General features: G+C 47.2%; 2 long non-coding RNA genes across 5 annotated transcripts; both read left to right on the top strand.

Annotated features, from left to right (window-relative positions):
- Positions 1 to 2,972: 2,972 nt before the first annotated feature.
- LOC118167180 lies at positions 2,973 to 8,093 on the top strand. Its single transcript, XR_004750994.1, has 4 exons — positions 2,973 to 3,178; positions 7,376 to 7,583; positions 7,665 to 7,798; positions 8,064 to 8,093. It is a non-coding gene; the product is annotated as an uncharacterized LOC118167180 (long non-coding RNA).
- A 7,027-nt stretch (positions 8,094 to 15,120) lies between these two features.
- Positions 15,121 to 19,255, top strand: LOC118166718. 4 transcript variants are annotated; one of them, XR_004750687.1, is made up of 6 exons: positions 15,121 to 15,361; positions 15,551 to 15,637; positions 16,420 to 16,509; positions 16,611 to 16,672; positions 17,168 to 17,274; positions 18,244 to 19,255. It is a non-coding gene; the product is annotated as an uncharacterized LOC118166718 (long non-coding RNA). The 4 variants fall into 4 exon arrangements; XR_004750686.1 differs by having other exon boundaries at positions 16,420 to 16,672; XR_004750689.1 differs by lacking the exon at positions 17,168 to 17,274.
- Positions 19,256 to 26,769: the final 7,514 nt, after the last annotated feature.

The following is a 26,769-nucleotide window of genomic DNA, read 5'->3' on the forward strand; positions in this document are numbered from 1 at the left end:
AGCCAAGGTGCACAGCTTGATTTCCAGGTGGATTTAGCCTGAAATAAAACTCCCAGCCTTCCAAGGGATGCCGCTGAGATCCGGAGCTCGCTTTCTGGTTGGTAAGCAGCGTGCCAAACCTAAGAGCGAGGTTTCGGAGCTGTGTGCTACCTTGGCACTGTTCTACCTTGGCACCGTGTCCCTGGAACAGAGGCTCAGCTAGTTTGCCAGCCTGGAAATGTTGAGAGGAACACCACTAGCTCAGGCACCGGTGAGATTTTAGGCATTTTCCTTGTCCCTGATGGAGAGAAAACATTCCTAGAGGTAAAAGGGGCTTAATCATAATCTGAGTCCCAAAGGGAAGCAAAGGAGAACATAAACTGAATGCAGTGGGAAGAGGAGAGTCCCCTGGGGGCAATTGTCTGGGGAGAGGTTCGTGGCGCCTGAGGCCATCCACGATCTTGGCTGACGACAAACATCTGTAGGGCATGGGGATGGGCAGGAGGTGGAGGACGCAGGTGGAATACCCACCAGGGACCCACTGCTCGGTGCCGTCCAGGAGACCCTCATTTCCAGCTGAGACCTTCTGGGGGCAAAAACTGTGACTGCGGGGGAGAGAGGAGGTGAAAAAAGAGGAACACTGGTGAGGGGAATGGCCAACAAGGTCGGGAGGCCTGCTCAAAGCTCGCCGGTGGCTTCATGCCGTGCTCCCGCGAGCAAAATCTCTTGGGGAGACTCGGAAAGGATGTGGTCCCGCTCGCTGTTTTGGGCAGTCAGTGAAGGGCTTCGCTGAAATTGTTATTTTAACTTCCAATGTCGTTACAAAGTGAAAAACCAAACATGCTTTTGAATGAGTGGTTGATTGGAGAGCTGTAATGTCAGAAGCATACATCCATTATATATATATGCTTACATCATGTGTATATATAATGTTTGTGTGTGTGAGTATTTAATCTAGGCATAAGTAAGTCATGCTTTTGTTTTACCATTCCTAACTAATATAACTTGACTAAAAAAGTTGCTGCAGAGGGTTTGCAGAATAAAGCACTTTGAATCTCAGAATTGTTTGTGTTATTTTTTTTTTTCTTAGCACAGTCCAATTCGCTATAATATTATTTTATACACAAATTTTTTTGGTCTGTCTTTATAAACTATTATAAGTACTATTTTTGTTATAATTCAAAATAGATATTTAGTATAAAGTTTTTGCTGTTAAATATTTGTTATTTAGTAAAATATGATTTTTTTTTCCTCTTTATTGTAAACATTGTCTGGAAAAATATTAATATGTTTTATCACAGTTGTTTTTAATATTAAAAAAGAAAAAAAAAGAAAAAGCACTTGTGGGGTTTTTCGTTATGAAATTGGTGCTGTGTGAACATGTGTTTCAGTCATGTGGTTTTTAATATGTATATAATATCATGTGTCGCATATTAAAATGAATGTTGTGTATTTTGTGATCTTAAAAAAAATAATCCATGTGGCTATTTTATAGACTTCCATAATAAAAAGAGTTGAATCTCCAAAGCTTTTGTTTCATGCCCATCAGCATCGCCTCTCGAAGGGCTTGTGGCCTTTGAGAATTTGGGGTCTCAAGGTGACACCGGGGGCTTGGTGCCCCCATAGGTGAGGGATTTGCACCAGTCTGGGGACCTATCCATCTCCATGGCTGGGATGAGGCCCTGCTGGCTGGCCTGAGGTACAGGAAATTCCCCTTCAACATATGATAAAGCATTTTATGGGGAGGATGAACAAGCATTGAACCAAGTTGCCCAGTGATGCTGTCAGGACGTGCTCCTGAGCAACCTGCCCAAGGTGCCCCAGCTCAGAGGGACATCCCCCCCAGAGGGTCCAGTGAGCTCCAGGACACCCAGTGTCTCCCCAAAGCTTCTGCCTGTCCCCAGCCAGAGACACAGGCTGGGCAAACCCAAGCAGGAGAGGAGGGATAGGTGTTTGTTTCCTGGTGGACATGGGGCCTGGATGCTGCTGTGGGCTCTTTCAGGAGCTCACAAGATGGCCCAGGAGACTGCCATGGGTCAAAGAACATGCACCCAACACCAGACTGCATGGACAGGCTGGCTGTTAAAGGCTTGTATAGCCGCTGTCGTGGGTAGGTTGTTGTTGTTGGACCAGACAAAGCAGGACATGCTCAGCAAGGCTGAGCAGAGGCGGTGATGGCAGCAGTGGAGCTGCAGGCTGCGTTGTCCTCAGCCCTCCTGCCACCTCCTGTTTGGGGCTACGGAGTGACTGATGCTCCTCAGGAAACCTGAACCCAGAGTCCTGTGTGAGCAGAGCTTGCCTCGAGCCTCCTTCACCCAAAAGGTTGTAAGAACTTTCAGCCCTGGGCAGTGCTTTGCATGAGACGTGACAGCCTAAAGCTACTGGTGGGAGTTGCAGCTGTACCAGGGTGGAGGTAGGGTGGGTTGGGAGTGCTTAATGACTCGTTAGGTAATTATTTAGGTAATCAGCTTCTGTTTCGCTCCTCTTCTTCCCATAAAAATCCTCTGATAGGGTTCTGGTGGAAAACAGGATGCTGCTGCTCTGCGGGCCCTTGCTATGACCACACTGAAAGGCAAGTGGAAGCTGGAGGAATTAATAGAGTCCTTTGCAGTTGGCTGGAAAATATGACTGCGTGACTCCAGCCTGTGTCCCTCGGTGCAGCTGGAGGCTCCCTCCCCTCCCTTTGGAGCTTTGTGGCTGCTTTCTTTCCCTGCTTCTGGATGTGTCCTGCCAGCAGCGGCCTTGCTGTGTCCGTCCCGGCTGTTGCCAAAAATGACTGTGGTTGTGCTCGGCCGTGGTCCTGTCCTGCTCCTGGCTGCTCCTTGAGCTGAGGGGGCTGATGTGTCACCTCTGTTCCCTTCCAGCCCATGATGCATTTATAACACTTTTCTGTCACCTATTTAATAGCAGGGAAGGTCATTTCCTTCCAGCCTTTTCTCTTTGGAGTGTTTTCTTCAGCTTCCTTTTGCTTTTATTCATTCTTTTATGTTCTAAACTGCATGGCCTCAGTGTGGAGCTGCACCCTGAAAGGAGGCTTACTGGGCTCCAGGCACAGCAAGGGGCATGTCCTGTGCTCCATCCCTGCTCCCACTTTCCATTCTGTTCCAGGACCTGGGCTCACGTTTCTTTCTGTGTTTTAACTTCAGCTGAACTCTTGAAAAGTTTCCTTTCAAAGGTGGCATGTGAGAGTGTAGAAAAGGTGTGTTAGTATGCATACATAGTGTTTTTTTTTCCTTCTCTTTTTCTTCTTTTCCCCTTCTCAACACAGCCCCCAGAGAAACATCCCTTGCAAAATGTAGCATGGCTTTGGCGCATGAGCCAGGAGCGGGCTGGGTGCTGAGGCCCTCGAGAGGGGGTGGCGAGGCAGTGCCAAATTAAAGGGGGTGTTATAAAACATTGAACTGTAACCAGAACAATGTTTACAGGAATTAATTTAAAAAATGGAGAGGTGGGAGAAAGTGATGGGTGTCCAGGTGGCGTGGATGGCTTCTTGGCATTGCTTTTTTTCCTCAGATAATTTTAGGAGCCCTCATCTCCAGTCTCTGCTGGAGTTGAAATCTGGGTGGCTTGGGGTTGCTTACGGCTTCTCCTCTCCATGTACTTCTTGCTGTGGAGGCTTCAGACACTAGTTTTAGGACCTTTTGGTGAAATAGGTTAGTATGCTGTGTGCATCCAATCCCCTGCCAGCCTCCGAAGAGAAACAGTCTGAGAACCCTGAATATAAATTATACGACCTCTTTCCAAATGTTGCAATATTAAATTATAGCGCTTGGATAGCCTTGCTATCTTATAAATGTCCAACCTGTACATTTAAAAATGATTGACTGTGACAGCAAAAAGGATGTAAAGTGGTGGAACAGCAAATGGTTTGCTGTCAAATATTTCTCTTTGAAGGTCTCCCTTCTCACTTGCATGGGATAGATTTCCAATTTATCCCAGCTGGAAATGAAAACTTTCCTCTAGCACAGGTGATTATGCTCAAATTCTGATTTATGACATCTTCCTGATTGTTGATTAAACTGCTGATGTGCAATTTTGATATGATAAGATACAAATGATAAAGGTCTGCATGGAAAAAAAGTGAGAAAAAGAAGTGCAGGGAAGCTGTGAGGCTGTCTCAAGTCCCAGTGTCCACGAGTGCGTTTTCTTGTAAACTGCCTGCAGGTCAGAGGTGCAAAGCTGTGGGCTGAACAGTGGCTTTGGCTAACACATCCCTCTGAGGCTCCTCACTGCTTGCTGCTGTGTGGCTTCATGAGAGGATTGTTGAGTTCACCAAAGTCAGGAGATGGTCCTTCCACTGTGGCTTGAGCTTCCCAGGGACGTGGAAGATCAAAGATGAGTGGCAGCACACTTGGGAAAGTGCATTTTATCTGCTTCATCCTCATTTTCCCTGGTGGAAATTAGCCCAGATTACACAGCTCTGTCTCAACAGCACAACTTTCAGTTCTTCCTTCATTAACCAGTTTCTCACTTAAATTATTAGAGAAATACTTTTGCATTTCAACCTAGATGGGGCTGAAGAAGAGGAAAAAGAGGGAACTTCAGGCATTGCTCCAGACCTGCTGAAGTTGCTGTCTCTGTTTCCCTTAGCAGGTGGGACTTTACTCAAATAACTTTTCAAATTCACCATTGGATGATATGAAACTAATTTAAAGTGTACCTGAATGTCTTACTAATGCTAGGGAGTATGGACTGCAAAACCAAATGTTTCCTAAGTGTTTCAGGCAGCAGCTTGAGCAGTCAATTTGCTCATCCCAAGAACATTTCTTTTTAATGGCCTAAGACCAGTATCCAAGTGACCTTACCTGCATCCTCCTGGTCACGTTACTATTTCATGTCCTTCTCCAACACTCAGGGAAGTCAATGATCGTCTTTCTTGTGCCTGTGCTGGAAGCTAGATCAGGCTTTTATAGTTTTTTTTTTTTTTCAATATTATAAACATAGATGGAATATATATGTATATTTGTTCTGAAGTATCGTGTTTGACCATTTGTTATGGCATGAACAGTTTCTCTTTCAGTGTAATGAACACAGTTTTATCTGGCATAAGAGCAATGTTTAGTCTACGCTCACGTATAGCTTTTCCTTTAACAATATTTGTCTAATTATGGCTGCACAGATTCATTTTGCTCAGTAGGGAAAGGTTGTTTTTTGGATGTGCTTGCGTGTGATGGTGGTGGGTTGCAACAAGATGTGCTTCTTCGGTGCTCATGAAACATAAGAGTAGCAATCTGCTCCACCTTACCATATACCTGTCTCTGTGCATGGCCAGTAACATATTTCAAGGGAAAGGCTGAAAGAAACAGGACTGAACATTTATTTATTTATTTTATTTTTCTGGCTAACCGTGAGGTTTTGGGCTATGAACTGGTCAGGAAGGTCCTGACCTGCTGGAGCACCAGGGTCATTTTGTAGTCACTGGTGAAGATCCTCTCCTTCAGTTGCTTTTTGACCTCTTTTGGAGCCTTTTCAAAGCAGATTTCTCTCGGTGTTGTGGTCTGTAAAGCATTTTAGGGAAAGATGGATATGGGAGAGGAAGGTGGGGGTGTGATGATGCCCAAGGTAATGACCAGTGCTGCTGGTGGAGCTTGGCTCACTCCAAGGACTGGGCTGCAGACCACCAAAATGCTGAGCCTTGTCCCAAGCCCAGAGGCGGGTGTCGTGGTGTCCTGGGCTCCCATCACATTGTGGGGCCACGCTGGAGGCGTGTGAAACCAGGAAAGGTCAATTGCAGGATGTGGTCTTCAAAAACACAAGTGGAAATACAGAGTAGTGGAGTCTGGCACATCTCTTGCAGATTGTATACATGAGCTTCCCCTGAAACCAAACCAAAATAGTGGAAAAATGGGATGCTATGGCAGCATTAACACAGCAGAAGCAACTGGCCTGAAGCCCTGTCTCTAGCTGGACTGAGGCTGCCAGCTTCTTCTACAGAAGCTTATTTAAAAACAGAAGCATCTGAGTACTAGAATTGCTTTTGCAGGAGCCTCGTTAAGACAGATGTTATTGCATCTATTAATAAAGCTCAACATTTCCTTTGATGAATATTAATCACTGGGTGGATACGCTCGATGGGGTAGTGGAAGGGCCTCATGCTGCAAATCTGGACCAAGTAAATTAACGTCAGCTTACTCAGAAAATAAACCAGTGTTTGTTCACAAAAAGCTAGAGAAACTGGAGCCAGAAGGACCAGAGGGCCTGCTAAAACTGATCTCCTGGCTAAGGTTAATTTATAAGAAGTGCCCTTGAAATCAGTTCCTTGAGGTTTACAGGACTTAAAGTGTTGGACATGTCTGAATCACCCAGCAGAGTTTCAGCAAGCATGCCACTAGCTGCCAGTGCTGATAGGGTAGCTGAGACCCCAAGGAGTAATTCATCAGGGAATCCTATCGGGCTGTTTCTCCCCTGAATTCATCATCATTGCAAACATGCACGTGCTTTTTCCCTGCACACAGAGCAAGTATGGGATTCGTGTTCTACCTGTCAGGATTTGGCCGGGTCCTGCTGAGCTGCTTAATGCCTCAGTTTCCCTCTCTGTCCTGTGGAACACCCAGCAGTTCCCTGCTGTTGCAGGTGCTCCTCTGCAGGGGATGGAGCAGGCCTTGGAAGAGGCAAAGTCGCTGTAACTGGTGACCTCCTGGCAGCAGTTTGGAATCAAGCCTTGTCTTACTGTGTGTTAAGTGCATTAACATCCCTTTCTGGTAACATCTGACTGTCCAAGTCAATGGAATGAAATTCAGATGTCATGGCCCTGAACCCACAAATGAAGAATCCATGAGGATTATTGGGGTCTGTTTCTTCTTTCAAGATTTTTTTTTTTTTAAAAAAAAAAAAAGAAAAAAGGAAATGAGGTGATATTAACACCTTGACAATTTGCATTTTGGCTTCTATCCCGTTGTTTTCCATTAAAAACATGCAAAATATTTTTTATTTATGGGGTGCCATAATGTCACATTCAAGACATGTTCATTTGGTGTCATTTCTTGGAGGGAGTCATCCCTATGATACAGGCAAGAGGCCATGCCTTGTTAAGACCTAACAAAAGGATTTCAAAGAAGCTTATACAAAGCACAAGTGTGGGAATTTCACCCCCAGTGATTTCTCCCATTTTATTTTGTTTTGCTCTGTTTTCTGTTATGTTTTCCTTAGCCGAAAGAGGAATAAATTATTTTGAATCTCATATGGGTTCCCTGCGCCTGTCTCACCTGAGACATCACACTGTATTCTGGGGAGTGATTGGGATATGATAAAGCATTTTGTTACCATTTGTGCAATATCTGCTCTCGAAAGAAGTGCTGTCACAGAAAATTAGTGAGATGGCTTTAATACAAGGTTTTATTAAATCAAGCATATGCAGGACCAGACTGGGAAAACGTGTCTCTGCCAACTTTCACAGATTTCTAGATTCATCAAATTTATGACCGAGAAGGGACATTAGATCATCCCATCTCATCTCCTCACCACAGCCTTTCATTTTCACCCTTTTACCTGTGTGTTGCATCCCGCCACGTGAATTCTGTGGGAGCACGTCTTCCAGGAAAGCATCCCATCTTGAAGAAATCAGGCGGCGGAGAATCCACTGCTTCCCTCAGCAGTTCGTCTGGGTAATCGCCCTCACTGTTTATTTCCCCTTGTAATTTGTCTGACTCCCAGCTATTAATTCTTGTTCTGCCTTTCACCACCAGGTTAAAGAGCCCTTTAGGACCCAGATTTTCCTCCTTGTGAAGAGGCTTAGGCAACGTAATCAGAACGGCTTGCGGTCTTCTTTTTTGATAAGCTAAGCGAAAATTAGTGAGCTGATGAAGCCTCTTGCTGCAAGGTATTTGGCTTCAGCCCCTGAATCGCTTCTCTCTGTGCTTTCCCCACAATCTTTTATTTATGCATCATCCTTTTAAAAATGCAGGACACAGAAACTGCCTGGATTTCCCTTATCTGCCCCATCCGTGCGGACATCACCACCGAGAACTCATTTTCTTTAGAAACATCTGCATTCTGGGTCACTCTGGGTTTCCTTTTTGCCCCCATTTCCCTCACGACATTATGGTAGGACCCACAATTGGGTAACTCCATCCCTTTGTCCTTAGATCCCTGCTGGAGCACCAGTTTTGGGGAGACCTGTCCAGCAGCCTGGCTTTGTGGAGACAGGTGTGGGAGCTGGGCAAAAAGACCCCTTCCTTGCATGGGGTCAGGTTGCCAAAAACTCCTTGCTCCTCGTGCTGCCTGTTCTTGTTGCAAGTTGTATTTCTTCCTGCCTTTTTGAGGTATCTGAGCATTTTTTTTGTATATTATGGGAGAATATACCGTAACCTGGAACCTGGTTTGTTTCTCTGAGTTGTCAGAGGAGCAGAAAGGTTGAGAGAGACTGGGCTTGGTTTGCTCGGGCTGCTGGAAGTCCAGGAGAGGATGGGTTGCTGCTGCTGGAGCAGGGAGAGGTGCTTAGTGGCCCTGGAGATGCTTGTGCCCACGCTGTGTCCCCCAGGACAGCTGCATCAGGTAGGTGCTGCAGAGCTTCTCCACTGGCTGGTGCAAACCATCTCAGCTGCTGAGGGCTGCTTGAAGGCGAGGCGAGTGCTGATGCCCCAGCTGCTCTTTGCTGGCCTGATGGTCAGGGTGTCTCCCCCTGCACTGCACAGTTTGGTTCCCAGACTTGCACAAGCCCATCAGAAATGACTTTCTAGCAGGCTGTGAATTCCTATGTTCACCCTTAGGAAGGCTCTGCAGACTTCTCCGTGCTGAGAACGTGCTCCTGTGCTTGCAAAGGATTACAATAGCATAGATGCTTGGACCAAACAGTGGTGTAATGGTTAAATCTTTATCTTGTCCTTGCATCTAAAGATGAGTTGGCTGGCTCGGAGAGGGGAGAAAGAAGCAGGCAGCTGGAGACAGTGGTGGCTCGACAGAGGAGCTCTGTGGTGGGTCTGGTGGCCTGGGCAGGTTCATGGGGCCAGGTGCTTGCTCTATTAAAAGAGAGTGGAAACAGGACATCAGACGTGGCCAGCCCTGTGGCGCAGACACCCAAACAGAGCAAACGTGTGGCGGTGTTTCCATGACCCCAAAATACCAGCTGAGCTCTCCCGGCTGCCCAGCTCGGAAGTGCCAGCGTCCCTGCAGAGTGACTCTGAGGCATGCTCTCGCTCTGCAGTTTGTGGTTTATTTACTCTGGGTGCTACCAGTGAGCTGGGAAAATATCCTGGGGCTGACTGAGCAGTGTAGCTGGAAAGAGAAGGATGTGCCAGCTCTGTTTTCATGCATCTCTAGATATAGGAAAAGCTCAGGAGCTGCTGTGAGTGGTGAGACCAAATGTCTGTGTTCATGTAGGGCACCTGTGCATCAGCAGTTCCTATTGGGACAATGAAAATGGAAGGGGAGAATCTGAATGTGGCCTTTTTCTTTATATGACAGAGGGGTGCTGAGTGCATCTGCATGGACACACAGAGGGTCTCCTTTGGTTGCTTTGGTGGAACAGAGCCATTAATTGCACGTTATGCCTCTACAAGTAAAACTGCAACCCAGATAATCAGCCTGAATTCAGTGTTCCTAAGCTTAAGTGCTAAATGAAATGCTCTGCTTAGGAGCTTGGCTCTAGAATGAAATATCACAGGCTAATTGTAAGCATGAAGATGCAAGAACAGTATGTGCAGATGCAACTTCTGGAACAGAAGTGCAGAAATCTCTGATTTCCTGGGTTGTGCTATTTCCAGCAAGGTTTTCCCTGGGTCAGCTCCGCGGCTATTATCTTTGCCCAAATGTCTTTGGCTTCTGTTGGCACTGCCCGAGGAGATTGCAGGCAGCCCTTCACCCCTGAAGCCCTCTGCTTTGTTTGCCCTCGTAGCTGCCAGAGCATCGCTGACCACGACCCCATCTGGAATATGTCCTGGTCCCCTCTAGTGTGTGTCACACAACCGTCCCCTGCTGCTCAGTGAAAGTCCGTGAGCCAAGCGATGGCTCCTGAGTCCTGTCCGTGAACCTGGGGAGCATTATGGTGCCCCAGTATTCTCACAGTCATTTGGCTGATTTTGGAGGAAAAAAATAAAAAATAAAAAACCCTCAAAGGCGTGTGGAAATGAGGCATTAGTGTGGCTGCAAAAGCTGGGAAACCCCAAGCTAAGCTGTGGTTGTGTGGCTTTCGTTTTGCTCCTTTTGGTGAATAAATGATGCTCCTGTCTTAAATGGCACAGTCACAGGCACGGTGGCATTGCTACATGCCATGGATCAAAGGGAAGGTGTTCGCTTAAGGAACAGCTTCTTAATAACTGGTTTTCTCCTTGTTGACCATGAGCAGCTGTGGACTGCTGGGCTTTAGGCCACTGCTTGGTCCCAGCTTTGTCTGAGGCTGCCCAAGTGACCCTGTGCCATAGTGGCTGCCCAAGTGTGCGCACACATCCCCTCAGCACAGCACTGGGAGCTGGCAGCACTTTGCAGAGGGGAAACTGAGGCACGGTTGGCACGCTGACACTTCCCTGAAGTGGCTGGTCGTGGGCTGAGCCTGAGCCCAGGGTGTTTGCAGGACCTGCTCAGGCTCTGTCCTCCTCACCTGCTCCCCTACCTACGGCTGCATTCAGGCTCCCTTTTCCCAAGCAGATGCCCAGTACAGCTCTCAGCTCCTGCCTGGGAGTAGATGCCCAGTACAGCTCTCAGCTCCTTCCCAGACTTGCTCTGCATGTGGTCACTTCAGAGGCAGGAGATGCTGGAGGACTGCCTGAGGTTTACAACCAGCTGAACGCCCCGCAGGAAGGGCTGAGGATGGCAGGGCGTGAGGTTCTCCTTGTACATCTCTAAACTTTCTCTGCCAGGGTTAATTTTCCTTTTTTTTTTTTTTTTGTCCCCACCCCTTTTTTTTTTTTTTCATCTGCATTCAGTGTTGGTATGCACTAAGGCAGAGAATAAAACGGAATTTCATCCCGTTTAATGACTGCTTTAGGGGTACTGATACCAGTGGTGTGCTATGGTGGCTGGTGCTTGGGGGTGATGGGGCAGGTGGGGGGCTGATCCTGGCTCATGATGGAGCCCTAGGAAGCACTCTGTCCGCTTTCTGGGCTCTGTGAATGGGGGAGGACAGACCGCAGTGCTCCTGCTGAGACCTGTGAGCTCATTACACATCTGTAAATTTGTTCTGCGCTTCACCAGTGCAGCCTGTGGTTGTACAGGCTCTCCTTTGCTGTTGGTTGTGCCTTTGCACCCATACTCAGCAGCTCGGTGTGGGCTGTCCTGGGGGCTGCGTGGGGCAGCCTGTGTTTTCTGGGACATACAGGCACGCTTGTCCCAGCCCTGCTCAGAGTTTTGGGGTGAGGCTGTACCCAGGCACCCATCTGCTGAGGGGTGTTTGTGCAAAGCTCCTCTCGGTGCTGGTGCAAGCCTGAGTGCAGTGACCTTGGGCTGCCTGGCACGTGTGTGGTTGTGCGTGTAGGTGAGGGTGCTGCTGAGAACTCGCGGGTGTCAGGGAGCACACCCAACATCTGCACACATTCGGTGAGTGTGTGCGGCCCTTTGGGGGGCTGCTGGGTGAGATAGGGGTGCGTGTGCTCTAATTCTGCTCACACCCCTCCAAGAGCCTTCGGAGCCAGGGTCCAGTGCTGGACACTGGACACCCGCGCGGCGCTTGGCCGTGCTCCCTTGCTGCCCTCTGCAGGCAACCGCCCCTTGTCCACAGCATCGCCGAGCAAACGCAGCCACCGAAAAAACACCCTCGGCCTCCTCACCACCTTTTTCACCCCACCGTACCCCAAAATAACTGTGCTCCTATAAAACACTGCCGGGCACTGGTGGAGGATTCGCCGCCAGCTGTGCCAAAGGGTAGCTGCACGCCTGGCCGGGGCTGGCGGCCGAGCTGGGCAGCTCGGTGATGGCTTTGGCTGGTGGAGGAGAGCGTAGGACGTGGTGATGTGAGTCACTGCCGAGCCTCACAGGCGAGCGGCCGAGCAGAGCTGCTTGGCAGCTGCTCCTGCAGGAGCCTACGTGCAGAGGATTGCTTCGGGAAGCTGCTTTTTACGTGCACAGACTGCACCGTGGCCAGTGCTCAGGCTTTCTCTTTCCTCTTCCTTCTCTGTCGGGTAAGTCAAGGTTGCAGCCTGCTTGCAGGCCCTCTGCTCCGTACCACGGCCCCACAGGGCTCACTCACTCTCCTCCCGTGATCTCTTCGAGCCCTGGAGGCAGAGCTGGAAATTGGGCCAACCTGAAATATCTGGCCCTCAGTTGTGTTCCGACCCAGACCGTGGTGAGGATGTCTGTAAGTCTGTCCCTAACCTGCAGCAACAGCTTTTTGGGATCCTGCGCTCAGATATTTATTAGCACTGGCTCCGGAAGCTGTGATCTGATGGGATCCAGAGGAGCCCCAGACAAAACTCCTCTGGCAGATTGGGTTCTGCATGCACTGAGGAAATGAAAACAAAAAAAGAAAAAAGAAAAAAAAAAAAAAAAAAAAGAAAAGAAAAAAGAAGGAAGAACTTGAAACCGCCCCAGTTCTGCAACACTTCATTTTTCAGTTTCTGGGCAGGATTTAAATTTGGCATCTAATTAATCTCAAAACACACAAAAATCATGCAGTTTGGTAATTCCACAGTGCCTTTTACCTGGGAACTTTGAAACACCTTCTTAGGAAAGTGGGGCTTGGTAATTATCCCAAGTGCCCAGATGGAAAAATGAAGGTGGGATGCATGATTTCGCCAGGGCTACCCAGTGGCAGAGGTGAGAATGAGGTGGTAAAGGCACTTTGCTGTTCACAGAATGTATGAGTTAAAGGGAAGAGAAGATGGGATCACTGCTGAGCTTTCCGAGAGCAAGCCCTTTTTGCTGGAGCCCGTACTCAGCCTGACACTCCATAACCATTGCAAAACAGCAGCTGAGTAACGTGATAGCAGGTTAATTTGTGGTTGCACATGGAGCTTGGGAGCCCTGATTGATGGTACCTTGCTCGGACCGCCAGGCTCCACAGCTCTACATAACAAGAACATAATCTTGCGCAGCACCTGGATGCCGAGCACTGTTTTGGTCTCCAGCAAGACGAGGATTTTGCATCCTGCTTTGTAGGCTTGAGGGCTCCACCCTCCAGGATCTGGAGTTCAGCATTTGTTGTGGAGGTTGCATGCACTGGATTTTTTTATAAGTGTGGTGGGTTTTTTTTGTGTGTCTGAGCACCAAAGCACTGCTCAGCAGGACATGGACCTTGCTCTGTAGTAGTTTGTACTGCCAACATGAGAGGTGGCAGGGCCAGAGCCTGCATCAGCTTTGTGATGGAGAGGCTGGACACCAGGAGCAGCTGAGCCAGAAGGAGGAGGACAGGGGTAGTGAAGTGGCTTATTAATCATTCACAGGCTAGGAACAGTAGGGAATAGCTGGGCTTTAGACCTTGGCTTAAAAAATTGAGTTAATGGGATGAGGGGAACAACTGGACTCTTGCATATTTGGACAAGGTGGCAAGCAGTGGGAAGGAATCTGATGGTTAGGGAGGGGGAGATGTGGTTTGATTCCCTGCCTTTCCTTCCCGTGTGTGCTCCTCTTGTTTTGAAGCAAGGGGCAGACCGCATACCTGGGCATGCGTGGTTGTGTCTGTGCTTTGAGCACCAAGCTGGTTGAGAAGACCTGCTCCTCCATGCTGCTCGGGTCTGCAAGTGCCAATGTTCAGCTGACAGCTACATTTTTGGGTCACCCATTCCCTGAATCAGCTCGTGGTTACACCTGAGGCTTTGCAGTGTTCATGCTGATGCCCAGGGCTGGCACTGCGAATGGCAGCCTATTTGTGAGGGGCATTAGAGCTCCGCTTTAGTTCATAAAGATCCGGTGAAGCTGAGCACCTAGTGAGATGCCACAGATGGGAAGCAGGTAAGACCCCTCAAGATTAAAAAAAAATATCTCCATCTTTAAAAGAGGATGAAGGCTGCAGAAAGGAGGGCCAGGACAAGGAGGATCTCATGGTGGCTGAGATGCTGGATCTGAAGTGGTGGATCCGAGATGGAGTAAGGGCTTGGCGTGAGAGGGAGAGGAGGGAGCAGACATGAGAACCCTGTGCAATGCCTGCCCTGTGGCTCGCTGGTACCTTAGCACAGGTAAGAGGTCATTTGAGCTCTGGCAGCAGCTAAAGGGAGCGCCAATTGGAACCAGATGTCAGGAAGTGCGAGGCACCACAAACGTGTGGAAGGGCCTCCCAGCCATGGCGGCGGAGCCCCTAACACTGGGGTCATTCACGAAGCAATTAGTTGGCATCCTGCGGTTTTGGCCTGTTAAAAACGGGAATCAACCTTCAGGAGCTAAGTGGGCCTGCAAGGAGCTTTCCCAGAGCGATGGGAAGTGCTGGCAAGGAGAATTAGAGTGAGCTCTGGGCGGTAGGTGACAGGAGGTGGGAGGAATGGACCTACCATTGACTGTGGAAAGGCTCCTGTTGAGTTCAGAGGGCTTTGCCTCAGGCTGAGTGCCATGGCTTTGAAAAGAAAAAAAAAAATGGAGAAAAGAGGCCAGGACTTCTACCTCTCGTTCAGCTTTCCTGCCTGTACATCCGTTAGGACTTTTGTAAGTCACGTCTTCTGTGCTTTCTCTCGGGGAGCTGTTGTCTGTTGAATTGTGTGTTGAATTGGTTATTCTAAGGTCGTGCTGGGTCTGTAGCTGCTTCAGGTCTTTGAAGCAGTTTGGGAGACTTTGTTAGGGTTATATCATAAATCACCTGGAAGTTATGGCCAAAGAAGGAATTTCTGGGTGAGATTCTCTTGCCTGGCTTTTGCAGGAGGTCAGGCTACTTGAATATATGCAGCTCTTTATGGTCCTATGATCATGGTACTCAACCCAATGTTTTTCCCTTTACTGGCACATGTTCCTCTAATTTACATTAGTTTTGCATGGCACAGAGCCTGCGAGGATGTATTGCCTAAAGACTTTCCCATTCACATTCATGCATAAACCTTATAGAAAATTGGGGGTGTGGGACACTTCTCAGGGTGGAAATGTTAGCTTGTGATTTTTATTTTTATTTTTTCTCATTATTTATCTTCTCCGCTATTTCTGCTCTATAGAAAACCCCCAGAAATCTCATCAGGCATCTCAAACTAGCTCAGTTTTGCAAGCTCAGAAGGGTCAAATGGCCATCTGTTCTTCTGTCTGCATACTGCTCCTCCTGACATAACCTGACTTTTGCATACCTTGATTTACTGCAGGAGGGGAAAGGCTGGGGAACGAAGTCATCCCTTGTTGGTCATGGAGAAGCATTTATGCAGGTGAATATTTGGAGAACCACCGGCTCCAGTGGCTGCATGCTCACCATTAACATGAAGCAGTTGCTGCTGTGGATGAGGAGAAAGATGGCTTGGCTCCTGCTTTGCCGAGAGCTGCTGCATTAAGTCTCCAGCAGGCGGTTTCACGGTCTGCAGGGTCAACGGATGATGCCCCAGCGAGCTCAGTAAGGTATGGGAGACACCTGGGAGTTGGGAGGTAGGGGGGTGGTCTTCAATGGAGTCGTGATTTATTAGTGCTGGTATGGAAGCCTGTTCTCTCAGGAACCATAATGCTGAGTAATATTGCATGAGGAGACAGTGGTACATGTACGTGATGGAGCAGCCAGAGCCTGGATCCAAACGTATCCCTGCAGGAGGAGGCCCTTTCTTAGGGTGAGTCCCCACAAGGCTTGACATAAGGATGGGGTGTAAGATTTGACAGCCTGGCTGGTGTCTGCAAGGTGAGTGTTTAAAGCGATCAGCCCCGCTCCCCCCCTTTTGCACACCTCTGGAGCGTGTCACACCTTGGGGTGTGCTGTTCCCCCAATGGGTCAGACTAACACCTCGCTCCCCGACAGCTGGCGGGAGGTGAGAGGATCCCTAGCCGCAGGACACATAATGCTACTTATTGCTTTTGCCCTCCTGGGAGGCAGAGCTTTGATTGCTCTTCCAGTATCCTTCCTTCCCCCTGTGCAAGAGATTGCAGACTTTATCGTTGCATTGCGTGCTCAGGGCTGGAGGTGCCAAGCCATAGCACAGAGCCCTGGGTTTCCTCCACCTTGCTGTCTGTGCAGCCAGGCCAGTATGCTGGAAACAAGAGCAAAATGCTACTGCTTGGGGCTGTGCCAGGGACCCCAGCCTCTGGTACTTGTCTTGGGCGCAGGCAGCAATGCGGAGGGCATGGGATGCTGCAGCACCATGCCTAGTGCTAAAGGCAGAGAGATTCATTCAAGCTTTAAAAAAAAAATAAATAGATCCATTCAGATTTTCCAAAGTGCTGTGGGCTGCATGAGGCTACATGGGCAGCAGCTGGAGAGGTTGACTTAAGGGGATATCTGGAGTAGGGGGATCCTTCACTGCCCTCTGCTTCTTCGAGACTTTACCAAGAGAAAAATAGTCCAAGGGGCTATGGCTGTATAATCGCTCACTTAACAGGATCGGAATGACTTACTAACTGTTTCTATCTGAACAAAAATAACACCAAAACATTCTCATTTCTTCCCCCCTCCCCACCCCCTTCCAGGCCTCATGACTTTAAAAGGATTTGTGACAAGCCATGAGCCTTGAGAAAATAAACCATGATGAATTCCCATCCATACAGACAGTTCTGAAGGTATGTGTTCCCTCCTCCCTGCTCCCTGCAAAACCACAGTCTTGGCCAGAACTGGAAGAGGAGCCATTCATTCAAGCCCGATTTCCCAAATCGTATTGCAGAACATGGACTCAATCACTCTTAAATGAGCTCCGTGGGGATTCCGTTTCCCCTCGTGTGCCAGGTTAGCTCTGCAGAGCGTGCGGGGCCAGCCGACGTGCTCGGCACACGTGATGGAGGGACAGCATAGCGGGGCTAGCACGTAGCTGGGGAGTGGCTGGGAAGAGGGTGGCCTAATCCATGGGCTAATCACCCTCTGGAATAGAGCTAGGAGGAGTTGGGTATTTCCTCTGCAATTAGCCTGGGAGAGGGTTGTTAAAGCAGAAGACACGGCCTTACCTTTTGCTAACGGTTTTTGAGTGCCATGCTCAAAAGGACCTTTTAGGAATGCTGGCATGGCTTTTGGGTTTTAGTGAGGACATGTATGGGGCAGAGCCTGTCTGGTTGCTGCCCGCCTCTCCAGGGGCAATGAGGACAAATCTCATTCCTTCAGTGGCCACAGCTGTGCCAGCCAACATGAGCTATAAGGTTGGTTTCTGCCCCATGCAGATTTGAGTTCTCAGGGAGCAAAACAGACACTCATCCATGGCCCTAAATCACAGTCTTGACCCTGGTCTAGGTCCAGGAGAGAAGTCATTGCTGCTCGGTGAGTGGGAGCACTTAGAGGTCCTGCTTCCTCGTCTGCCACTCCCCGCAGGACATGACTTTGCTCCTCTGAAGGCACACGTGAGGGACTTCCACTGGAATAAGCTGCTGGGAGGGGTGAGGCTAGCACAGGGCAGTCTATATGCTACATAAAGCTCTATGGGATGCCTGCAGAACACTCTGCTTTGAGCTGGTGAGAAGGAGGACAAGGTTTTGCACACAAATTAGAAAGGTCATTTTCCTCCTGTGCACCAGAAGCCATCCGTTTTTCGGTTCTGCAGAGATAGGTAAAAATTTGTTGGTGACAGCACTGTGCTTAGTATTTTTCTCACATTGGTTTGTAATTGCTAAAATCATGCTGATTTCCTTTTGTTCCCCTTTGCGTTTGGGAGTTTTGTTCAGACATTGGTGAAAAGCTGGAAGCAGAAATGGATTTCTTGGAGCAGCCACGTTCTTAGGAAAAGGTGAGAGGAAACATTTTTTTTCATCTACTTCCTCAGTCCAGTTACAAACTGTCCTTAATTCCAAGTTATGCTAGTAAAAGTCTGGTGCTGCCTTGTCCAGCTGAGCAAAACGATAATTGCTACCCAACCTGCTCATCTGTTATGAGAGGGACAAGACACAGGCCTTTTCCTGCAGTTTGATGTGTGCACATCACTAACTTTGCCCAAGAAGGTCCCGTGCCCTTGTTGTGGGGAGGCAGAAGGACCTCACAGGCATGAAGTGCCTTGGGAAATTCTTTTAAGAAGGGTGGGGAGCGATGGCACATGACAAGAGATGGGGAGAAGCGAACCCCGTGATATCAAACACATGGCAAGATGAACCACCTACTGTTTAATGAGAGAATTAGGACACATGAATGCTTTTTCTCAGGCTACTTCAATCTGTTTCTAATCCTGGCCTAGGGAAGAGTGGATGAGAAGCAGGAGGCCAATATATATATATATTTTAATGTTTCTCATCTTTAGTAAGTGTGTGTGTGTATTTATATTTACCGTAATTGCTCACAAAGACATGTTTGACACTGTTATTTCTGGTGTTCCTTGGCAGCAAGAGGCTTTTTACCACCAACCTATTGATACCACATGGCGGATGAGAGCACCTCCTACTCTCCCTCCCCTCTTTGCTCCAGACCGAAAAGCACTGGGTTGTCTCAGCTTGGCAGAAGAAGAAATGCAAAGGGGGGAAGCCAAGTTATCAGTTCGGTTCCAGAGCCCTCCCTGTTCCTCCTGAAGTGTGGGTCCCCTGTTCCAACAAGGGCATGTGTGCATACGTGTTTCCTACGAAGCGTTCCCATGGCAGAGCTCTCACAGCGCTCTATTTATTTTGCTGGGTTCTCGCTCAGGTCAGCCACGATACTCTGAAGCGTGGTGGTTTGGACTTGGAGATGGCTCATGTGGTCTCCATTACTGGAGATCACCACTTAAAAGCCAGCCTTGCCAAGACAGACCAGAGCCTCTCATTATCTGTCAGCTTTGCCCAAATTTGGATGAACTTGTAGCTTTCAGGGAGAAGGATCTTCCTGGTCAGCATAGATAATGTGGAAGTGCCTGTAGGATAGAGGATGGAAAAGGAAATAGTTCCTTATTCCTCCTGTTGTGAAACAGGTCTATACTTTGCTGGAGAGTTTTGCTTATGTAGATTATCCACCCACAAATCCTTGTTTTACTTGGGAAGTGGTCATAAATAAAGGGAATTTGTGTTTGTGGTGGCTGGTGGTGTCTCAGAGGGGCTTATAGGGGAGAGATTGTTTCATGATGTATTAAGTAGATTTACAAAATCTGTTTTTCTTCACTAAGGACTCTGTTGTGAGAAGCACTGATGATCCAGAGCTCTGCTTTGGGGGAAGTTTTGTCTGTGATATACAGATGAGAGCTCTGCTGGAAGACAGTTGCAAAGAACTTTCTGGGATAAATGTGTTGAATTTGCCAATGAAACCCAAATGCTGAGCTGGTTTGATCTGAAATCCTTTCAGATAAAATCTGGTAGGCTTCTATCTGGGGACTGGAAACCAGCTGGCAAAGTGACACTTAGGCTGCCACTGTTTGTTGACCTTATGGTTAGCCAGACTTTAATTGAATGGATGAGGTGATGCAGCTACTGCATCCTGGGGTGAGGGAAGGGTAATTCTACCTGCAAGGGCAAGGGGGTGCATTAGTGCCAAAGATACCAGAAGGATGGCACAGGAAAATGTGAGGTTCTTACTTTTCTGTATATATGTGAAGGTAGTCCTTTTCTCAAAGCAGACACATCTTTTTATGCAATATGTGTGGCAAAGTGCTGGTGACTGAGCATTTTGGGGGCACTCTTGGGATGCCTGGCACTGCCTTGGCTGGAGAAGGGAGACAGGGTAGGACTGGGATAATTGCTCATTACAAGGCATGCAGATATGCTAAGGCAGCCTTAAAGCTGCTGGGTTTCATCATAGTTTGTTAAAAGTTAAGGTCAGAAATGCTTAGTAGATCCCTTCAGAAAAGGGCTCTTCCACAAAGCAATCTGTATCATCCTATGATGACTTAAATTTTGGAAATGGTGTCTGCTCTTCAAGGATTCTTAAGGAAGCCTGTGTCCAGCTGCCTTTTAGACTCCTAAATGCCAGTGAAATGAATCCCCCTCTTAACACCTTATTCCTCCTAAATTAAATTGAGCTTTCAAGATCTTCCATCACAGCGCTTTCTCTTTGTGGCTTTTTCCTCTTGGTAGCTTTTCAACATCTTTTCTACAGTGTGTATTGCAAACTGAACACAGTATTTCACGTCTGTGGTTTCTACGGACTTCAAAACTCTTCCTTGCTCCTATTCACCAACACTTTTGGGCAACTCAAGTCAACTTTCTTGCTCAGCCTGAAATGCAAACCCTTCTTAAAAAAACAAAAACAAACCTCCAAAACCAAACAAAACCCAACAAAACACTGTCCTCCAGGTCACAGCTCTCTGCTCTATGGGTGTGGTGGATTCCCCTTGTCCTCTGCATATAACATTCCTTTTTGCCACCTAAAATATATATTTGAGCTGAAGCATATGATCAGACAGTCCTGATGGACTTGAGTGCCCTGCCCTCCTCATTACTTATGGCTGTGACAGCTTCTCTGACCTAAACAGCTTACATCAGCTGCAAGTAATATATTTACTTTCAGAAAGCTGATGACAATGTTGACTACCTCTGGGCAAGGCAGTAGATCCTGACAACCATTGGTGATGTTTTCTCACTGAAAAATCCCTTCCAGCTTCTGCAGGCGAGCCAGTTCCCAATCTATTGAATATATGCTTTATTTCTATAGAGTGGCAGAAGCTTTTCAAAAAGAAGGTTGTGCAATGTTCAGTCATGCACCACATGAAAGTTCATATTATGCCTGTAACAGACTCTTTGATGAACTGAACTCATAATTTCGTCGGAAAATGAGATCAGGCCTATTTTCCCATGAAGAACATTGACTGACATTTGTTGCAAATGTAATTATTTTGTAAGGTGGAGCGGTGTCACCTCACCTAATTTTAACCAAATAATAGTTTGCTGTCTGATCCAAGCCAGCTGCCAAGGTTCGTTCTGCAGTCAACAGAGCGAGATCAGCCCTCCAGCAGCTGAATCATCTAATCTATGTTAGACATCTGTCTTACAGTAGGATGATTGCTGTTTGGAAGAGCCTACCTGTCTCCATTGACTGAAGAAGGAGCGAGGATTAATGTTGAGCTAGCCTGTGTATAGCTACCTGGGTGAAATCACTTCTTCTGTTAAAATATTGGCACAGTTTTACCATTCCTTTCTCCAAATGTTGGGAAACGCATTGTTCCCCCTTCAGGACTCTCATGACTCATAGTCTGCGGAGTTTCAGGTAAGTCACAGGATGAATCCTCAACTCACAAGTCCAAGATCCCCTCTGTTCCCCTTCTCTTTATCCAGAAAGATGGGTTAGGTTTTGGTTGAGCTGTTAATGGGGCATCCTTTGCTAGACTACGCCCTGTTTGCCAGCTAGCCACAGGCTTTGATCCTTGAGCTCTGTGCGTCACCCTGGCTGGAAGTCTTGAATTTGCCCCCAGCAAATGCCTTGGGAGTAAGCAGTGAATTTGAGAGAAAGGTGCAGGGGGTGAGGATGGAAGATCATATGTGATGATTTACCCTGCCTCAGGGGAAGGGGCACGGCCAGGCTGGCTGGAGAGCTGGGGTGGGTGCTCCTGTGGGTTGCACCAGCACAGGGCAGCCCGCCACCACAGAGCACAGGAGAGGAGGGTCTTCTCCTCAGCAGCATGGTTCAGGACACATTGACCTGCTGCAGGCTCCTAGAGATGGGCTCTGGTAGCCTGTGGGCAGCAAGGTCTCATTCCAGGCAATCAGAGCTTTATCTGCGCTTGGGCAAACGAGATAGCTCATTAACAGCTCATGCCAGAGATTTAGTTTGCAAAGGGTAACTTTCAAACGTGCACAATGAATGATGAGTGGAGTGGTGTTTTTCTCACTTTCTCAGTGAAAATATATGACATGATACACACAACTAGAACAGCTTTTTCCAGTGAGGAAAAACCCCTCTGGTTATCTCTGGATTATTCCCTTTTCAGTGTGCATCACTCCAAAGATATCAGGATAGTGCTGGAAGGGCACAGATGTACAGCCGCAACAATGAAGTGCTGAAACCAGCCAAGGATTTAGAAGCTATTAATTACAAATAAAACAAATGAGTGCATTTCATGACCTGCTAATTTGTAAGTGGAGAGAGAAACGCAAAACAAATCCAACTGTTGTTTGCAGCAAATGGTTTACTTTGTTCTAATAATAAATACAACTAAAAAGAAGTGCCAGGGCTCTGCCAAGGCAAGAAATGTGTGTCTGAATGTGAGAGTAATTCTTCTCCTGTTAAGCACTTTAAATGAGTGAAGCTGAAAGAACTACAGAAATCTCATGTTTCATCCTGTAAGCTCTTTGTTCATTTTTGCATTTCATTGATTCAGCGGAGGATAGACTAGATTGCTGTAATGTGGTTAATCATCAATTAGTGTCAGTTAAAGCAATTTTGTTGTGTTTAAGAGCGAGGTTGCTTTTTGGGAATCAGTTTCTCTTCTAAGAAGAACAATTTTGTTATTGATTAAGGGAAGTGGAAACATCCTTTTAGTTATATTGATTTTATTTTAACTTCTCTTCCCATCTAGCATGCGGGCTGCTTTCTGCAGCTGCAGTGCTGGGCAGCAAAATGGACATATGTTAAGATCTCCGTGAACAAGAGAGATAATTAGGTACAATAAAAGTCTCTTCTCCTCAACATGTGGCATGGGTCTGCAAAGCCATGAGGTGTGCTGTGCTTTGAGGCACTGTAGTAAGAAGTTTTCACTTTGTCTTTCTACAGTGCCCAGGACTGGCTTTCAAGTATTTTAGCTTTTTGGATATTTGCATTCTGGACATGTTCCCTTGTGGGAACAGCAGAGCCATCCTAAGCACGGAGGAAATGTGGATTCAGTACCATATCCAGACTTAGTAACTTAAGCCTTCCTCTCTAATGGACTGAACTGAGATCTCTGATCTGAGGAGTCCCAGAAGGCTTCGGCTGGAGCCCGCGTGTCCGGTATGAGGCATTCTGAGATTGAAGAAGGCCAACTGGAGAAGATCCAGAGGAGAGCAACAAGAATGATCAGAGGTCCAGAAAACATGACCTCCAAGGAAGGACTGGAAGAGTTGGGATTGTTTAGTCTAGAGGAGAGATGACTGCAGGGAGATTTGCTGGGAGATTGCTAGTATGTAAAAGGGTACGGTGGAAAGGAAGAGAAGAACCTGCTCTCTGAGTCCACTGAAGGAAAGCAGACGTTTATGTCTAAATCAGGAGAAAGACACTTGCTTTGGACAAGAGTAGTGGGTTTACAAGGGTGAGGCTGGTAATGTCAAACGTCTTTTTGTAGATCTGATCCTGTGAATGAGGAGAAGAACAGAGTAGATGACCTGGTAAAATCTCTTCTGGACTTATTTTGTGTATGTTTGAAGTTCGGATTCTGATCCAGTTTTGCTGCTTTTAATATGTGCCCTTATAGATGTGAATATTGAATATATCTTGTAGTTTAAAAACTTAAAGAGAAGCAGAAATGGCCAGGCAAAGGGATCCTACCCAGGGCAGCTGCTGTCCTGCGAAGAGCAAGGAGAAGAACCTGGGAGTCTGTGTGGCTGGAAGCTAACCCACAGGTTGGGAGCTGTGTGCGTGCATGCACATGTGCACAAAAGGAAGTAAAGCATAAGATGAGAAAATATGTTCCTCGCAGAGTGCAAAGTCCTTCCCTCAATGCTCATTGCCAACCTTTGTATCAGTTTTGGGGGTGGTGCATTACAGGAAGCAGGTGTTTATGGGATGCTTCTGAATCCAATGCCTAAAATAATTCCTGTATTCAGCATTTGTTACTAACTCCAGTGTTAGAGATCCCCGGTACATGAAAACTGGAGCAAGTTCGGCAGAGTCCACTGAGATTTTGGGGGGTCCGGAGCACTTGCTGCATAGAGACAGGCTGAGGTAGTGGAGTATATTTTTCCTTCGAGATTTTCAATATTAGGCTGGATAAAGCCCTGAGCAACCTGTTTTGATCTCCCAGTGGAGCTTGCCTTGAACAAGGGGATGGTTTACAGATTTTTGGAAGTCCGTCCCTTCAAACCTGGATTATTCCATGGTTCTCTGATTCCAATATTCAAAAAATCACCAGCTGTATGACCCAGCTGGGGCTGGAAATGTGTTCAGACTCACATCAGTGTGGGATGAATGAAAAACAAAACAAAAAAAAAGAACTATGAACTTGGACATAACATTAATGTGGCTACCCACTTTTTGGAACCCACTTGTTACCTTCTCAGGGTGCTCCATACTTCATGCTGAGGGCACCACTCCTACGTCACAGGTTGCTTAAACTACTGCCTCCTGTTTTTTTTTTTTTAAGCCTTTGGAGCAGCTCAGGTTAATAAGGAAATATTAATTATTACTCCTGCCCATGGCAGGGGGGTTGGAACTAGATGATCTTTAAGGTCTCTTCCAACCTGAGCTATGCTATGATTAAGATTGTTGCTGTTTCTCACCATGTTGGTGTGTTTCAGTATTACACCAGCTCCTTCTCTTTATATGTGTGTGTATATATGTGTGTGTTTGTGTTTATTTTTCTTTTTAAATGTCAGAGATGTAGTAGACCCTTGTCATGGATTTTAAGTCATAAATAAATATTTATGGCCAGTTTGAAGCTCAGGCCAGTCTGACAGCTGTGTTAATCAGCTGTGTAACACAGCTGTTAGAGCTTCTGTGATCTGGTGCTACTTCCACAACTCATCAGGGATCTGGAATAGATGTGTGTGAGAGGTATGTGTCCAAACCTGGGCTCAGCACATCGATGGCATGTTACCATGAACTCCTAATAGTGCTCCCTAGCTAAGATGCCCACCCTTATATCCTAATTTACCCTCATTTTCAAGTGCCTGAGAGAGAAAAAATGATGTTCAGCACCTTTCTTTGCAGACCCTCCCAATGGAACTGCTCCCAGCCATGAAGAGCAAGCCCCCAGACCTAATCCATGTCTGGATTTGCTCCAGTTTGGGCAAGGGCCCTGCCTGTGCTCTGTGAGCACCGTCCCATGGTGCACGCGTGCTCAGCATCACACGATGTGCTTCTTGCAGGGAACACCCTGCCCGGATCTAGTCCATCTCTGGTCAGGGAAGGATTATTCCCAACAGACTGTGCTTCAGTCCATTTTTAAATATCTTAAAGAGCAGGGTTTCCACCACAGCCTCTGGGGAGGATGTTCTACAATCCAGTAGGTTAGATCTCACTGCTAAGAATGTTTCCCCTGATATTCAGAGTTCATTTTCCATTCCTTAATCCCATTTTGTGATTCCTGGTTATTCCCCTGTTGGGCTAACCTAAACAACTCCTCCCCCTCCCCGACATTTATGGTTGTCAACTAGTCAGCAGACAGTTGTCCTCCTTTGCTGTCCTCCAGCCAAACTATACATATTTAGCTACTTCAGTTTTTTCCTCATAAGTCAATCCTTCCAGGCACTAAATCATCCATTTTGTCTTACTTTGAATTCTCTCCATCTTGAAGCATTCCAGTGCTTCTGAGGTGCCCAGAAACAGATCAAGTCCCCGGTGACCTCAGCCCAAGGAGGAGGTTGACAGAGAAAACCTTATTTATGAGAAAATCCCTACAGCCGTCTTCTTCACCAAGAGGCGGAAATGGGGACTTGGTGCTACCCCTGAGACCTGTCCAGCAAAAAGCTGCCAATCTCTTTCAAATATTCCTTTGAATGCAGGCACTGAGAGCAGCTGAGAAATGAAGTCCCACTGCATTATTTTCATTCATTTCATTGTGATCTACCATGGCGTTGTTGGAAGGACACAAAGAGGAAGGATTGGGCCAAGAAAACACAGTGATAAACTCACTCTCTTCCCAAAAGCATCTGCTATCAATATCCACGTGCAAGGTCCTGCATCTGGGCTGGGGCAATCCAAAGCACAAATACAGGCTGGGAGGAGAATGGATTGAGAGAAGCCCTGAGAAGGAGCTGGGGGTATAGGTTGATGAGAAGCTCAACACGAGCTGGCAATGTGTGCTCACAGCCCAGAAAGCCAACCGCACCCTGGGCTGGACCAAAAGTAGCATGGTCAGCAGGGCAAGGGAGGGGATGGTGGTCTCTGAGGTCCCTTCCAACCCCTTTTGTGATTCTATGAATTCATTTTCTTTAAGACCCTTAGGAAGTTGCTTTCTGTTAGCCAGCTCCCCTGAGCCAGGGCTGCTGCTCACCTTCTGTTGTTTGGCTATCAGTCTGTGTTTGTTAATGTAAAGAAAACACATTTTTGAATCTTTCTATAAACAAGTAGGAAGAATAAGCCTCTGAAGAGAGTTAGGCTGGAAGCATACACAAATGACCGTGGCTCACTGCAAATCTTTAGGTTCTGCATAGGGCAAATTAAATGTCAAGCAGTTATGGGTGATCATCACTCTCCAGAGTCTGGTTTGCTCCTTTCCAGAGCCCCTCAAACTCTTTATCCTCTTCCTACTGAAAAGAAAAGCATCTGGAAGCAGTGATTTAAGAAGTGATTGCTGGAGCAGGGGTCAGGGATTGTTTGAAGCTCTGGATACCTCCCAGGACAGTGGTAATGTCTCGTTCTTAGTTGGAGCCCAGGGTGCCATCAGGTTACAAGGAGATGCTGTGGTGCTACAGCTATTGCCTTTGCAGTGCCATAAAACGAAGTCCCTGGCTGCTTATTCACATCCAAGGTCCTCTGCCATCAGTGATATTCATTACAGCACTGGCGTCTGTTATTTGTGGTAGAGAATTGTCTGCCGCCGTAGACAAGATAGTGCCCCAGATGACGGAAGATTTAATGACATTGTGAGAAAAAATGACTGTGCCATCAAAATAGACAAGGCAGGAGGAGAAAAGATATATATATATATATATATATATATATATATATTTTGTCTCCATTTTAATGGTAAGAAACAGAAATCTGAGGCTAGAGAGGACAATGTATTCAGCTTCCTCTGCTAGGCCAGGTTTTCTCAGGAACCCATTCCTAGCTGAAACACTTTCCTAACCCGACAGGTCATAGGATGCTTCAGCTCT

Source organism: Oxyura jamaicensis, chromosome 4, assembly GCF_011077185.1.
Source record: "Oxyura jamaicensis isolate SHBP4307 breed ruddy duck chromosome 4, BPBGC_Ojam_1.0, whole genome shotgun sequence".
In the NCBI taxonomy this organism is placed as follows: Eukaryota; Metazoa; Chordata; class Aves; order Anseriformes; family Anatidae; genus Oxyura; species Oxyura jamaicensis.